The sequence below is a fragment of the Leuciscus leuciscus genome (genome assembly GCF_965113295.1).
Source record: "Leuciscus leuciscus genome assembly, chromosome: 18".
NCBI lineage: Eukaryota > Metazoa > Chordata > Actinopteri > Cypriniformes > Leuciscidae > Leuciscus > Leuciscus leuciscus.
In genome coordinates, this window is record NC_138742.1 from 17,657,632 (window position 1) to 17,674,325 (window position 16,694).

Consider the following 16,694-nt stretch of genomic DNA (forward strand, 5'->3'; position numbering starts at 1 on the left):
TGTGCGCATCTAAACGATCAAATACACAAATATGTCAAAATGGCCGTCTTGGAGATTCACTTAAACAGTTTATTCACTTAAATACAGTTTATGTCTTAAATCGGCGTAAATAGTTGGGAGAAAATATGAGGCTTAATAATGATTAGATCTGCATTTGGTCTTAAAGAGGCAGCAGTCTAATAATCCTGCTGACGATTGCTCCATTAATGTGAATCAAACAACAAAAGGCAAAGAGAAAATCAGTCACAGCTCTTGAATGATATAAGCTTTAATCTATCTATGATAAACTATGCAGTGTTATTTTACATCTGACTTAGATGTCTTTTTAACCCATATTACTCCTGAACAGTAATGTCAGTAGACATTACTGAAATTAAAGCACTGGGTATATAATTTGTATATTTGTTTTATTGTATACTTTTTTTTTTTTTTTTGACCATGTGTTTGTACTTTGTTTTTGGCGTCCTGTCTGTCTATATAAAACACAAAAGCCTGCACCCTTCTGCATAACATACATGTTTTATTTGTTTTGTTAAAGCATTGCTTTTTCTTTTGCTATAGATATTTATTTTACATTTCAAAATATAAAGCAATATTAATTATGTTCTAAATTATTTTTCCCCCTTTTTTTAATATAACAAAAAGAACCGATAAGAATACCGTTAAAGTACCGGATCGATAAGGAGTATCGGTAAGAGTAGTAATACCGTTAAAACCTTAACGATACCCATCCCTAGTTGACACCCTCACAAAAGGAACACAGAGCATCTTTAAATGCATGAAGTTGACACCACACAATAAGATCTGGTCTGGGTGTCATAACGTCACATAAAAGAGCTTGTTCTATGAACATGGGGGTCTTTGTCTCAGGTAGAGGTTAGCAGATGGAGCTGACACCATTAATATTTACAACTGCAAATGAAACGAATACATTTGGACTGTCAGTCACGGCACAATGGAGGCAGTCAGCAGAAAAAAGCTCCCTGGAGAGCAGAGGCTTAGGCGTCTGTGAGCACTGAAATATTAACACCAAATACTATGAATGAATAAAACAAAATCACTCTCTGAGGGGAATAGCTTTGCAGGTAAACTGGGTGTGTTAAGGGTTTTCTTTTTTTCTCTTTTCAGTAGTACTGGGCCGTCGGAATGTAAATATGTTTTAGCGTTTGTAGTAGGGATGTGCCCGGAGTCTAAATCTGAATTCGGAAAGGCACAGAAAATGAAAAACCCATTCTATGGAGCCCATAAAAGGACATGGTTAGGCTTGCTGCGGTAGTCGGTTACATTACAGTACATCAGATTTCCCGTATCACGTGAAGATAGTAAGGAAAGATGACTGACAGGGCGATGTCGGAGGATTTGGTGCACAACAGATCCTGAGTGGCACTGACAAATATTTAGTAAAATGTGTGGTCAGTACCGCCGTTCCCTGCGGAGTACGCGTGATTGTGAATTGGAAAGTAAAAACCGAGCGAGCATTCAAAAGCAATTTCAATACCCCGCAATTGATAGAGACTCCCTGATGCCCGCAAATTATATACAGTGATTACCCAACTACATAATTACGTGAGACCGCAAAAGCATTGAAATATTTTTTTCCCCCTTCCATTTCAGATTTTTTCCCCCATCAACATGTCCCTTTAGGGGCTCCCTAGGATGTGTTGTTTCCTTTCCGAACATAGTATTCGGCTTCAGGCACATCCCTAATTTGTAGTATAGTAGAGCTCTGTACAGGAATAGTGCGACTAAAATCAATATTCAGGGAGGTAACAAACCTTGGAGCCAGCCTGAAAGCTTTTTGGTCTCACTAGATGCTACATTTATCAGTGACACATGCAAAGAGCTGATGTGCACACAATTGCGTAAATTGGATGAAAAAATAAAGCTCACAAAGAAAAATCAATCCACACTGACACTTCTGAGTGCTCCTGTACTGCAGTCACAATGAAGCAATTGAGGTCTGTTTTTGTCTGTGGATATCAGGTGCTAGTTGGGAGAGTCCTCCTCTCATGATGCTTATTAAAGCACAGACAGAATATGCTGTATTTCATAGAATGTGGTTGTTTTCTCTTTATTTCCAGCCTGATTGCATTGGTATTCACATTATTAATGTACGTATTTTATGCATTATACATTATATGCATGTTGTGAAATTGTACACTTTCCATGTTTTAATTGTATCATTTGTCATAATGCAATGAAACATACTGCCGTCATTTTAGGCCAAGTGGTCATACAAAGCTTACACTCATTATTTCCAGCCTAGAATTCAATAATCACTATGTGGCAGGTATTAGCTATATAATTGGATGTTATTTTGTGGGTTATAGCAGAAATGGCTAGATGGAAGGGGATGTCCTCTGCAACCAAGGAGGATTGTTAAAATGGCTAAATCTGGTCAATGGGATTTGGATATTGCTCCAAAGGTCACAGTGTCCACAGAAATATTTCAAGAACATTACAATGCAGAATATAAAGTGCAATGGCTGGTCATGGAAGACTAGAGCATTTTGACAGAACTTTGAAAATCATCTGAATGTGGGACCACCTTAAAACAGCTTCTAAAGACTTGAATGATACCTCCAATTTCATCTTAAACTGTAAGCCAACAGCTAAAAGAGGCTGGATTGAGAGGTTGTGTACCAGTATAGAAACCATTATATACTACAAAAAAAGAGAAAATATAGTAAGGACTGGAGTGTTGGAAGATTGGAGCCATGTTCTGCAGTCCGACAAGTCTAATTTTAACAACCTAGCATTGGGTATGTCCGTAGGAGACGACTGAGTGTTTTAAAACCAAATGCATGCATGACATTAAGCAGGGAGCATAATGGTAGGGACGCTTGTCTGCAGCAGGTGTTGGAAGGATCTACAAAGTCGCTGGCACTTGGACCAATACATGGGAATCCTGCTGAACACAATGTAGCCAACTCTGGAGGATCTGTTTGGAGATCAAATGTGTATTTTCCAACATGATAACAATCCCAAACACACAGTGAATGCTTTATTTCCTGTGAGCTTTTAGTTTTTCTATGCAAAAAAAACAACAACCTTATTTAATTATATGCTGGAGTTTGCCTATTCTTGCCAAATAATTTTGCTGTTCTTTTGACCTTTCTATCACAAATGTTTTCAAAAAATGTTTCTTTAGCAACAAATCAGCATATTAAAATGATTTCTGAAGACTATAGTAATGGCTCCTGAAAATTCAGAGGAATACATTACATTTTGAAATATTTTAAAAAGAAAGCAGTTATTTTAAATTGTAATACTATTTCACAATATTACTTTTTTATTTAAAAAACTGCAGCCTTGGTGAGCATAAGAGACTTTCAAAATATATTTTTTTAAAATTATAAAAAAACCTTACTGGCCACAATCTTTTGAATTTACATTTACATTTACATTTAGTCATTTAGCAGACGCCCTTATCCAAAGCGACTTACAAATTAGGACTAAGTTCAGCGAGTCATCATAAAGAGGCAAAAGCAACAACAACGCAGGAAGTGCTCAAAATACGAAGTTCAGGTATTATTCAGAGTAGCATAAGCCTGATAAGTGATGTTTCAAAGGGAAAGGATTTTATTTTTTTATTTTTTTTTCTATAAGGTTAAGTGCTCACGGAACTCACGGAACTGAATGGTAGTGTATGTCTGTGTATGTTTATATATATATATATATATATAAAAATGTAAATGTGATCTCTTTCTCTCTCTGTCTCTCTGCATGTGTTGTAGAACACTTTACGTACAAATAATTATTAATTACTAATGAGATTACCTTGACATTTACCTTGACAAGTAGTAAGCTAGTGAGTGTTTAATGTTGTGGCCAGAACATATTTTTCATAGACACACACACACAAAAAAAGTTTTTGTTATTTAAATGAGCCTGTCAGTATTTTAAAGGGTTGTTTTCTTCTTTCTGTACAGTACACCCGAAATGTCCTTCAACTCAGTCTGGCTGTGGCCCATAATTATTCAGATTCCAGACATTAGTGATGATAAAGGCATGAAAGAATCTGTTATTGACTATACTCTATAGAGCTTCCTCTGCTTTATTCTTGTGGTTTATGTTCAGATCTCTTGCATTTGTTCTTGGCCAGCCGCCCTTCAGATTACACTTCTAGCTTGTGTTCTGCTCAGCCATGTTGGGCATAGGGGGGTAGGATTCCTGTGCCTCCCAGGCTCCGTCCTGTCCTGCTGGGTAATCCTGGCCATTTCGTAAGAATTCAAGATTAATCTGAATCTTCTGTTGCACTCAGCCATGGTGATGAAAGTCTGGGAGAGTTCCCTCACACATCGGTGGGAATTAATGACCTTGTCTGAGGATGAAAACAAGATGTTAGCTTGAACTAGTACATGGTACAGCTGTCGTCATTTTTCTGTAACAATACAAGACTTCAGTGACTTCAGTATTTTAAGGAGTCCTAAGTGCATTAGTGTGCTTAGTTTTTAAGAACTTGCTCAAGCTGTTCTTCTTGACATTTTATGAAGACATATGCTGTTGGACATATGTTAGACATATGCACTTGTAAATTTCTAGACCAAACATAGAATATCAGATATTAACTTCTCACGCTATACTGTAAAAGTTGACTTAACTTAAAATAAGTGAGGAAACCCGTTGCCTTAAAATGAAGCAAATTAAAGGTATAGCGGAGGATGTTTTACTTCCTGGTGGGTAGTCTAAACTATTGGTCTCCTAATTGTCAATCATTCTGGTGAATCAATCAAACTTTTCAAAAAGTGGTGAGGGCGGGTCTTATCTAAAATTTGGAAAGATCCTCCGCTATACCTTTAAGTAAATAAACCAAGCATAATTGAAAAAATTAAGTTATGTGAACTTGACAATTCCTCAATAACTTTATTACGCAAGTTTATTTACTTAAGAATTTTAAGGCAACGGGTTTCCTCACTGTTTTTTTTAAGTCAACTGATCACTTTTTACAGTGTACAAATACATTTACTTTTTCAGTAAAATATCTAAACATCTTTAAAAAGATTTTTTTTTTTACTTAAAATATATTCTCTAAAAACAGATCTCATCTTACGCAGTTTTGCTTCTCAAGTAAATGTGTCTTGTTTTGGTTTTGCTTTTTTTTTAGAAATAAGAAAAGAAATAAGAAAATTTGAAAATAAGGCAAAAAATGCAAGGTAACTCAACATTAAGGTGTTAATTCACTTAAAGGTACAATATGTAAGAATTTTGTATCGAAATATCCAAAAACCACTTGCACAGTGTTATTTATTTCAATTGTGTACTTCCATTATCCTAAATGTTTCCAAGAATTTGTAAATTCAGAGAAATTCACAATTTTAAAAAGTGGCCTGTCATTGACGTAATTGCCGCGTTATCCCTGGTTTCCGCTTGTTCTACCATAGTAACCATGGCGACAGACATGGACAACTGCGTAGTCTGTAATGTCTAGCGGCACGCTGTTGTTGTTTCGTTCAAACATTATGGACCATGGCAAGCAGACTTTGGGACAAAAGGCGAACCAAAACGAGGATCAATATCAGTGTGGCGTTTTCGAGATGCTGAGAGCTCTACGTCCGTGACTAACTTGGACTTGACAGAACTTCACGAGTCACGACTTGACAGGGACGCCGCTCTTGCATGTACTTTATTAGACAGGTGAGCAAATGTACATAAAACAAATCAATGTTATATAGCTCTGCTCAACATGATGAAATATTAGAATATGATCAGTATGTTATTCTAATGTTGATCTAGCTTACTGCTAGTCTCATATAGCAAACAAACTAACATAGAATAACATTATAACTTTCAATACACTCAAATGCTGTTTAGTATGATAGTGTAACGTTACCTCACAAGTTCAATCCGTTGAAAAAAAATGACCTGTGTGAATATAGTAATTCAGCACTTGCGGGTAGTTCAGTAGAATTAAATGTCCTCATTCCTTTATATCCGCGGGACTCGCGTGTGGCGCTGATATCTGTCTCTTATTAGCAATCGCCCCCTGCTTCATACCACAGTCATGTTAAAAAACATTATTAGATCCATCGGCATGACAGCAAGTCCCATCATTCCGCTTATCACTGCATCATCAACCTACGCCTTTGTTATTGTTAGAGCTTAGCGACCCCTAGCTGCGAATTCTTTTTTACATATTGTAGCTTTAATAATAGCTGTATTCACAAAAGTCAGCAGCACAAAAATAATTTGCCTGGTTAAATGAATGCTTTGCTATTGCCACCCACAGCAGGGCTCGCAAAATCGCCTGCCCGACGTCCCGGGGCTATATTGTTTTCCATTCGGGCTACCAAAATGCATAACCGGCCTGCCCGACGGGCTATCTGAAATACTGTTCGCTTCAGTCTTGTTCTAATCAGATTCAGCGCGTTCTTCATCTTCAATCCGCAGCAGCGCCGAGCAGAGCACACGTCAGAAACAGAGGACAGGGTGTGTGTGTTCGTGTGTTCATCTGAGTCTCATTGGTCTGTCAATGTCAGAATATTTGAGATGACCAATCAAATCAAAGTAGGCGGGCTTTATATACACAGAAGCTTCTGAGCGCGAATTTGAGCAGAGAGCGACTCGCTTCAGTTTACGGTCAAGTGCGAGATAAGATGTAAGTAGCTAAACTAAACATTTCATATTTGACAGGTTTTTTTTAGGTCATAAATGTGAAACGAATGACAAAAATGATCAGACAAACGAATATACTTTTGTCGAATTTCGCCATTTTGAACTGAAAATAGGCCTATGTAACGTGACTAATAATTAGTTTGCTGTCATTGTGAGGGGACATTAACAGAGCATTAACAAAGCCGTTTTCATGTTGGGCACAAGATTAATAATGAATGTGTACATGTTGAGAATTAATATACAATTTGTAGCCTTCAGTAAATTAAGTTCAGCTTTAGGAGGGGAAGAGACAGGGCAAGATGAGGAGACTGAGAGAAAAAGAAAGAGTGATGGATAAGTGAGAGCAGGTATTGACAAATAATCTACTGCCCACTGACGTTGTTTTAAAGCTATTTCAATATCCTTTTTTGGCCTTAAAATGTCTTGAAATGGACATATATATATATAAAAAAAAAAAAATGTAACCCACTAATAACCTTAAATGTAGGACCTCTTTGATTATAAAGCCCTGTCTACGGCCCTGTATTAGGAATAAGATCAATAATGAATGTGTATACTGTGAATGAATTTAATAAACTTAGGCTACCTAGCTTTCCCAGTAGCTTTCAGTAAATTAATGCGTCTGAGAAAATGATTCATAAATCAGATGACCCTTTGTTTACTTCACTGACAGACAAAAATGAAAAGCCTATATCAGTCAAAGCTCAGCTTTAGGAGGGGAAGACAAAGAGAATAGGAGTGTGACGCTGATGAGGAGAGAAAAATAATCAGCTGCCCACTTACATGGTTTTAAAGCTATTGTTATCCATTTTTTTTGGCCTTCAAAACATCTTAAAATGCACATATATGTAGATCAGAGAAATCAAAATTTTCTCGGGGGTGCCCCCGAACCACCCTGACTGAGTATAAGTGAGTATTAGACCCTAAACTAAAGTGTTACTTTAAAAAAAAAAAATTATCATACCCTCATTGGGGGCTGAGCCACAGACATGACTGATTCATGTTCCATTGTCACACACATTTCAATTCAGTTAGAACCAGATGCATATTTGTTGATATTTTGTTTTGTGATTCATTGTTTTGACTCCTAACCAATTTTCTACATTGAAAATTGTCTTTTTATCTGGGCTGGTAAAATTCATTTCGGGCTACCAAAATCTGAAGAGTGCCTGCCCGGAGGGCTACCAGCAATTTTGAAATTTTGCGAGCCCTGCACAGAACTTTGTTTAAAATAAATGTTAGTGTGCAGTTTCTATTGATCTGGACAGCAGTAATTCATCAAATGATGATCATTAATGTAGAAGAGCATCATAACTGGGCATATATCCAGGCATGAAGTGTAGACCTTGCACATTTTTTTGGAAGAGCCAATTGAGATGCTTCTGCAAATAAGTGCCTAGAACTGTCCTGCAAAATGTGGTGTTTTGATATAAAAAATGTTTTAATCAAGTTTTTGGGCACGTTTGCACTGTTACTTTTTCATAATTAATTTACTGTATTGGTGCAACAACTGAAACGGCATGTGCAAATTGATGATATTAGTGGGTGAATACATTTTTGGTATATTCCTTCCTACAAAGTGTTAACACACTTCTACAGGCATCAGTGGAGGCTCACTGTGGAGATTGTTTATACATTCTTGAGATGAGCTCTTCATTGTTGTGTTTACTGACAGTTCTGCTCTGGGTAGTCGCTCCGCGCCGGTTCATCACATGCTGTCCGTTTCTGACTGTGTTTTCACTGTGGTCATATTTCAGGTTCCTGTACAGTGACAGTGTGACAGTAAAGATGGTTCTGGGGGGCCATGGAAAATATTTAAATGTATTTTTGACTGTCAACATGAACAAATACAATGTGACAGTATGTTTTAATATGTGTACCAAGGTGTCTAATGAAAATACACTACTGTTTAAAAGTTTGGGGTCAGTAAGATTTAAAAAAAAAAAAATGTTATTTAGCAAGGATGCATTAAATTGATCAAAAGTGACCGTAAATATGAAAAATACAAATGTCATACTTTTTTTTTTCCAGTTTTCACTAAATTATTAAGCAGCACAACTGTTTTCAACATTGAAAATAAGAAATGTTCCTTGAGCACCAAATTAGCACATCAGAATGATTTTTGAAGGATCATGTGACACTGAAAACTGGAGTAATGATGCTAAAAATTCAGCTTTGCCATCACAGGAATAAATTAGTTTAAAATGTATTCAAATAAAAAAATCACAATATTTAGCATTATTAGTGTTTTTTTCACTGATTTTTTTTAACAAATAATTGCAGCCATAAGTGATTCTTCAAAAAATATTTAAAAAACCTTACCGACCCTGAACTTTCGAACACTAAATGTAGCCTACATATATATTTGTATTATTATTACTATTTAAAAAAAATGGGGTCATCATATTTGGGCGTTCTTGGCAAATTGAAGTAGAGGACTGAGTCATCTGTCGTATATTATAGCAAAATTTGTGCTTCACTGGAAGGTAAAATCCTCAAAAACAAATGATGCTACTTCCTTTGAAGGCTTTGTGAAACATGCTCAAAGAAGAGGCTCATTACCATAGTAACTCCTTAAATTTTTCATTCACCTTGATATGGAGATGACAGGCAGTATAGCACAGATGAGTTCAGTCCTTCACCCCCATTAAACAAGTGAACTCCCGTGTGAATCCTGAGATGAGTTCAGCAGGTTGACACGGCACCTCTAATGGATATTAATGCCTCTCCAACCTCCTGCTTTGCCAAGTAGGGTTACAGACACATCTGTGGCCTCAAGTTGGCCAAGAAAATTGTTGGAGAGGGCTTACAAAAGACTGCAACCATATCTTCCCGCATGAAATTATGTCTGTCAATGAAAAAGGCCCGTGATGTCAGTCTCTGCATTGTCTGAGGAAGAATTGACCTTTTTCTCTTCTGCGGATTTAATTTCCTTACTCTCAACCGCTGTGGTTTTTTAGCTGAGCAGCTTGTTTATGAAGCGACAAAGTATGTGCAGATGGAGTCATATAGTGTAAGCTTGATTCATTATGGAGATGCAAAAAGCCTTTACCATAAAACCTTCAAAATACATTTTACATGCAATTCAGTGGCATTTAGCTGTGTCTTTAGTTGTCAAGTTTTGAAGACATTTGTTGTCAATTGAGTTACAGAATTAGCAATGTTTCTGTGTTTTTGAATGAATCTTTTTAAGTAAATGAATCGTTCTCATTCAGTCGTCATGCACTGACTCATAAGTAACTCCCTTTTGAAGCATGTTGCTACTTTGGTGGTTTTTGCACAAGCCAGTAGCTTTCGAGTCCGGACTGTAAAGGACCATTCCATTGGTTGGACCTACTGACGGAATACACTAAATGAGTCTGTGATTTGAGTCTCTAAGTGGAAACACTGAACAAACTAGAACATCTCATTAGTAAATGAAATGAACAAATTAGGATGTGTTGTTCATGAATGAGTTGGCATTTCAAGTCTAAACAAGACTCAAACTGGGACATGCCATTTGTGAATGAGAAGCTGCTGACCAATAGTGTTTGAATGAAAGAGGGCATGTTGTTCATTCAGTACGAAAAATGAGTCAATCTTGGGTGGAAAAATTAAAAAGAATAACTGCTGGTACACAGTTAAAATGATGCAAGGATGTTTCTGAAACCCATGATCAATTTATTTTGACTTTTTTTTGTAGCTAAAACCATATAACCATCTTTTTTAATACGAAGTTTATTTCTTTTTTTTTTTTTATTATGCAAATGACTGTGTTTTTGAACAATTCTGTTGAGTGAATCATTTATTTAATGACTCAATAAGACTCAAAAAGTCATCACATACAGGTTGTAACCTAGTGAAGGTGTGGTCACATTAGTGCAATTTTAGTGCGATATCTGCAAAAAAAGAGTGATGTTTGAACTGTCATTCACATAGAAGTCTCTTTCAAAACAAGCATTCTGTTGGTAATTGTGGCAAATTTCCATCAAAAACTTGAACCCGATGCAAAATCAGCATGGGGAAATATTTTACATGACATTCCCGATTGTGCGGACACCTATTGAAATGACTGGATTTTGCCCGCAACATTTCACAAAGCAACTGTAAATATAACTCCATCTTAAGGCTCACATAACAAATCAATGAAATGTATCTTTTGATTCAGTTCACCCACATGAATCTTTAATGTTATGAAGTCCACTATAGGCAAATTAAGATGAGAACCCAAATGCAGCTTTATTTCCAAAATGTGATCAAACGTAAAACAAAGGCGTGGCATGAACATGAACTTGAACATGAACATGAAGCTTACCAATAATGGTAACAGTGAAATAATACTTCACAAAAACACATGGCAAACATGAGGGCTTAAATACACAAGACTAATAAAAAACATAAAAAAAAAATAAAAAAAAATAAAAAAAAAAACATATTAAAAGAATGTGCAATTCTATTAAATATAATATCTCCATCTTTAGACACATTAGGAATAGTTTGACAACAGAAGCATCTTTTATGTATTTTAATGCCATGATCTCTCCACACATCACCTATTGTTTGTCCTGTTGGTCTCAGGCCAACGAGACCACACTCAAACCGCTCAGATCGGTCTATAATCAGGCCTTAAAGGTGCTTGACAGAAAAGGCCCTCGCTATCATCACTGTAATATTCTCAGTAAATATAAAATATTAAGTTTTGATTCTTTAATTCGATATACAAATTTAAGAACTGTTTTTAAAATTGCTAATAATATTGCTCCACCCTCAATGAAAAAAGTCATAAAACTTTACTCTGAACAAACAAACCGAACATCCCGCTCCACTGCTCACAGAAATTGTGCTATCCCGAAAAGATCCTCCGCCTTTGCACAGACAGCCTTTTCATATAAAACCATTAAACAATGGAATCAACTCCCAGATAGTCTGAAATTATCTGTAGATCGGAATAATTTCTCTCGAAACGTAAAGAATTACATCCTCGATAACCAGTTGTGTCAGCATCAGTACATTTAAAGTCTACAAATGTAATATTGAAGTAAATGTTTTTGACTATGTTGTATATATATTAGGCTGTTATGGTTTTTTGATTAGTTTTTTATTTTTATTTAATGTTTATATATTGTGCATCTGCCCGGGGACTTCAGATGGAAAATAGTCTTTGCTAACTCTGGTACAAAACATCTTTTCGTAAGATTAATGTATTTTGTACATTGTCCCTGACAAATAAACTAATAAAAATAAAATAAATAAATAATGACTAGGCAAGGGACACCTGTGAACAATGAAACATTGAACCAATGACAACATGACAACACATAACACATGGCAGGATCACATGACTAACAGGGAATCACATGACAAAGACATGAAACATGACTGACATAAAACAAAACGTGACATAATCAGGTGAAAATGTTCACTAAATCAGTCACCACCACCCTAAAACAACCAGTAATGGCATCTGCAAATGGAATTGTAAAAAAAAAAATAATAATTGTTATTGCGAACACTAACCTCATCTTCCATTTGTCTGCTAAACGGATAGTCCCACCCCAAACTCACGCCATTGGTTGAGCTAGATTGGGCTGGTTTGGATTCTCAAACAAGTCTGGATTCCCAGCATAAACCGATTGTCTCGGTATTTAAGGCGAGACACGGCAGGCAAAAACATCGTTTTTTTTTTTTTTTACTGGTCAATTTTGAGATGTTTGGATATTTGTCTTCAATAACATGTCTTCTTTCAGACTTGTGGTGAAAAAAAGTCCGAAATACACATTTAGGTCTTTATTTTACTACCCTTTGTCTGTTTGCGTCTGTAGATTTCTCGTAAATTCAACAAAAGTTGGCGTTCTTAATCCTCCCTCTGCTCCGCGATCGCTGTCTGCTCCCTGTCATTACAATCACCGTTAGAAAGCTCTCTCTCTCTCCTGTACAATCCTGTCGGATCCAAATATGGTCATTTCCTTTTTATCAGCAACCAATCGTGAAAGTAAAAGGGCTGAATGCGCAATCTCATTGGCTGATGATAAATCTTTAAAGCCTGTTTTCTCAAAATGACTTTTCTCTCATACTCCAAGTCCGAAATCTCCACTTCAGTAGCACCTCTATATACACCAAACTTTCCAGTCTTGTACCTAGTTATATTATGAAGACATTTACTGAGGGATTTGTAAATATATTATTCCTATCCTGATTTATATAACATTTTATTCCAAAAAACATGGCGAAAATCTTTTTTTTAAGGCTATTGACAGTATATTCTGATTTACAGGATAGCAAAAGTAGATATCCATAAATCCCTCTGTGATTTTTTTCCAATCTAATATGTGAACACAATGAAAATAATTTTTTTAACCTGGCTTTATCCAATACTCAGATTTCGTTTTTTTTTATAGATATGCAAATTAGCGCATATTTAATTAGATATAGCCTAATTTGCATATTTAAACATTAAATTACAGAAATCTTGTAATACATTTTTTTCTCATCTCAATGTAGGTAATCAACTGGGAAAGTTTCATGGTGATGTCTGCTAGTTAAAAATTTTACCCTATTCACCTGTAGTGTCTCACCTTAAGAAGACATGGTAGAAAGTATTTTAAAGGGGTCATACAATGCCATTTTTGTACAAGCTAATATGATTCTTTAGGGTCTAAATTAAAAGTTTGTAATATACCTTAATTAAAAATTCTCATTAGTATTGTAAGAAAACATTCATTTTACCTGGTCAAATACAGCTCTGTTTTCAGCACGCCGTTTGAGTGCATGTGTCTTTAAATGATAATGAGCTTTGCTCACCCCGCCCCTCTGTTCTGTGCGGACACCGTTTGTAATAATAACACAATAACCATAATGCGTTGTTCATTATAAACGTGGGATTATGAATTATATTGAGAACGTCGTACATAGAAAACATGCCGTAATGTACCCGAGTGTAAAAATAGCCGCATTCGTGAAGCGTGCAAGCGATTTGCAAAGATTAATATAGGCTAAATATTAATATTAATAAAACGTTACACTCACTTCAGTTCTCCTGGAGGTGCAGCAGGAACACGAATAGTTGGTACCAATCCTTTTTTCAGGAGCAGCTTCTTAGCAAAAACAGCTTTATACTGACCTAGTTTATAAAGCAGTCTGGTGTGTGAAATGATTCACGCTCGCAAACATGAAAGCATTGACGTTGATCGTGAGTAATATTCCCTTCGAAAAAAAACTCAGCCACTGCGTCTTCAGCGGTTCGGATTTAGGAACATCAATATGACTGCTGTGTTCGTTATTGCACCGAAGAACAGAACACCACCATTCTGCTCATAGACAGACAGTGTTCCAGCTATCAACAATGACCGCGCCGGTCCGCGCGGGCTATGATTGACAGCTCGCTCACGAGCAAGGGCGGGTCTGTGTTGAAACGCTCTTGTCAATCAGCAATTGTGGGAGGGGCGTCGATTTTGTGACGTCACAATATCGAACAGCTTGATTTGAGATGGGGGGAAACGTATAAGAAGATTTTAAAAAAAACACTGGATGGATTTCTATCATTTTATGATGGTTGTGTACAGGCACTGGCAACACACATTTCAGTACAATCAACTTGTAAAAGTGCATGTACTATTATATGACCCCTTTAACATTGAGAAAATTACACACCTTTAAATAAGTACGTTTGTGTTTAAGAAGCATGGAAATGTATTTCACCAAAGGATAAACTGTTATACCAAGGTTATGAAGTATTTATAGTGATTTCCCTGTTGTAAAATCTGCCTCATAATAAAAGAGCACAACAATTCACAGGAATGAAGATAAACAGATCTGTAAGATTATAAAAAATGTGCGCTGCCACAAAGGTCTTTAATCAATTTCTCCCAGAATTCCATTAGCGCCTACTTAAACACTCTAGTCATGTACAGTACACTCGGCACACACATCTAATATGTCGTAGGATATTGTTCTTCTGTCATTCTCCCTCTCGCACAGCACAATCTCTATTGTGGAGCCCTGTGGTACCACAGATTTAATTCCACTCCTGTACACTGTCACTCACACCCACTCTGCCTCATTCAACTGTAACCAACACCTCATTCACCACGTCCACCGCTCTAACTCACTGTGATGTGTGAGCGTGTAAGCCTTATATTCCTTCTGGCAGAAAGAGAATGTTCTGTCATCAATCATAGGCTGAGAGCGCCAGCCAAGAGTAATGTTTTACTGTCAAAGCCATTTGGGGTATTAGGCTAATAGAATGAGTTTCATTGTACTTCCTAGAACACACTTTGCTCTTTGTAAGTGTTGATTGCTTTGCACCTGCAGATGATATGTGACTCATATTACATCTACCCTCAATCTTTGATTTATTTCCAACCGGAGTCAGTGGGCTATTTCTGTGTGGTACAAACGCTTGTATTATTGTGAGCGTGGAGGTGATTTTGGCCGAGGGGCAGATGAGGCAGCTGTTGACTAATTTGCTGTGAGCAAATAAAGGATGCTGTCTGTCTTGCTGTCTGTGGGAAAATGTGCGAGTTTTGATTTAGTCAAAACACTGCATGACTTTAACATATCATTCTCTGCAGTCACTTGACAGGATGGTGTAGGTTTTGTTTTTAAAGTCCCCCTGTGGTGAAAAATCAAGCTTTTGATGTTTATATGTCTATGTGGTGTTTTTGATATGCTTAGACAAACCATGTGCAAATTCATAAGTCAACACCATTGCTGAGTATTTTCTCCTTAAAACTGCAGTGAACCAAAGACAGTCTCAAACGCGGTTTGAAATCACTGGTGTTTCTGACATCATAAACTACCTTGTAACCAATCACGTCAATGTGTGATTGTCAACGAGTGGATCTCTGAGCTGGTGTGAGTGAGTGGAGGCGGGGATAATTTGCATATTCATAGACCCGCGTATACTAAATGAGGCAAGGGTGTAGGGTTATATTCAAGCTATTTTAAGGCATTAAAATATATCTATTTTATAAGAAAAAAAACATTAAATATATAATTTTGGTGATCAAAGATGAGTTTTAAGGGATACAATTATTGACTACAGGGGGACTTACAGTATATTCTAAATTATGAATGTGTTAACGCTCTGATTCACCCAAGAGTCCCAGTTTCATGAGGTAGGCCTAGTATGTCCCAACTTCATTAAAAATCTAAATAGGCCTACAGTATGTCACAGTTTCAGCTGCTATAGGATCAATGACTTATAAAGGGATAGTTCACTCAAAAATGTAAAATCTGTCATTTACTGTTATTACGCTGATGAACTTTCTATTCTTCAAAGAATCCTGGATTATTTAATTTTTTTACAGGTATCATAGTTTCCACAAAAGTATTAAGCAGCACAGGTGTTTTCAACACTGGTATTAATAAGTGTTAATAAGTGGTGTTTCTTGAGCAGCAAATAATACTTTCAGCAAATCAGTTGGCATGTATGGTTGTCATAACAATAACTTCACACACTATCTGCTGCTCCCCGTCATACTCTCAATGCAGGCAGCTTGTCACATTAGCTAACAAGCTGGAGTTATGCCCATAAAACACACGTGTAATTACATTTTATGGTTTTTGATTTCAGTGTGGTGAATAATTTGTTTACCAAAATATTTCATTAAATAATTTAACTTGTTACTGTAAATTCACATGTAAATATTAAAATCAGAAGGAAAGTATTGTAAAATGTTGTTTGCATTTGATTCTGTTCAGAAAGTGGGGAAACTGAATATATAATAAAAGTTGATTATAGACTGAGATGCCCTGGAAGATAAATTAAAGGTTTAAAATAAATACAACATCAATATAATACACTACAAATATTATATGATATGATCTTTTGAAACTGCTGTTATTCCTCTACTATTGTTATTTTTTTATTTCAATGGTGGGACTTTAAAGTTTAAGAGTTGGTCTGTTTGTGAATTGTAAAGTATATGCATTATCATGTAAACGTCTCTTTTCGGCAACACAGATTCTTGCTGAACCAGTTGAAGAATAACCATTGCCTAAATATCCAGTTCAGACCTTATTAAAAGAAAGCTTTCAAAAAACGTAATTAAATTCTTAATTTAAAAAATAATTAGTTCTGAATAGCACAAGCGCATTTG

General features: G+C 36.2%; 1 protein-coding gene across 2 annotated transcripts in view; it reads left to right on the top strand.

The window, feature by feature from the left end:
- Nucleotides 1–16,694, top strand: part of ephb2a (eph receptor B2a) — a 76,119-nt gene that overhangs the window by 34,179 nt on the left and 25,246 nt on the right. The window lies entirely within an intron of this gene.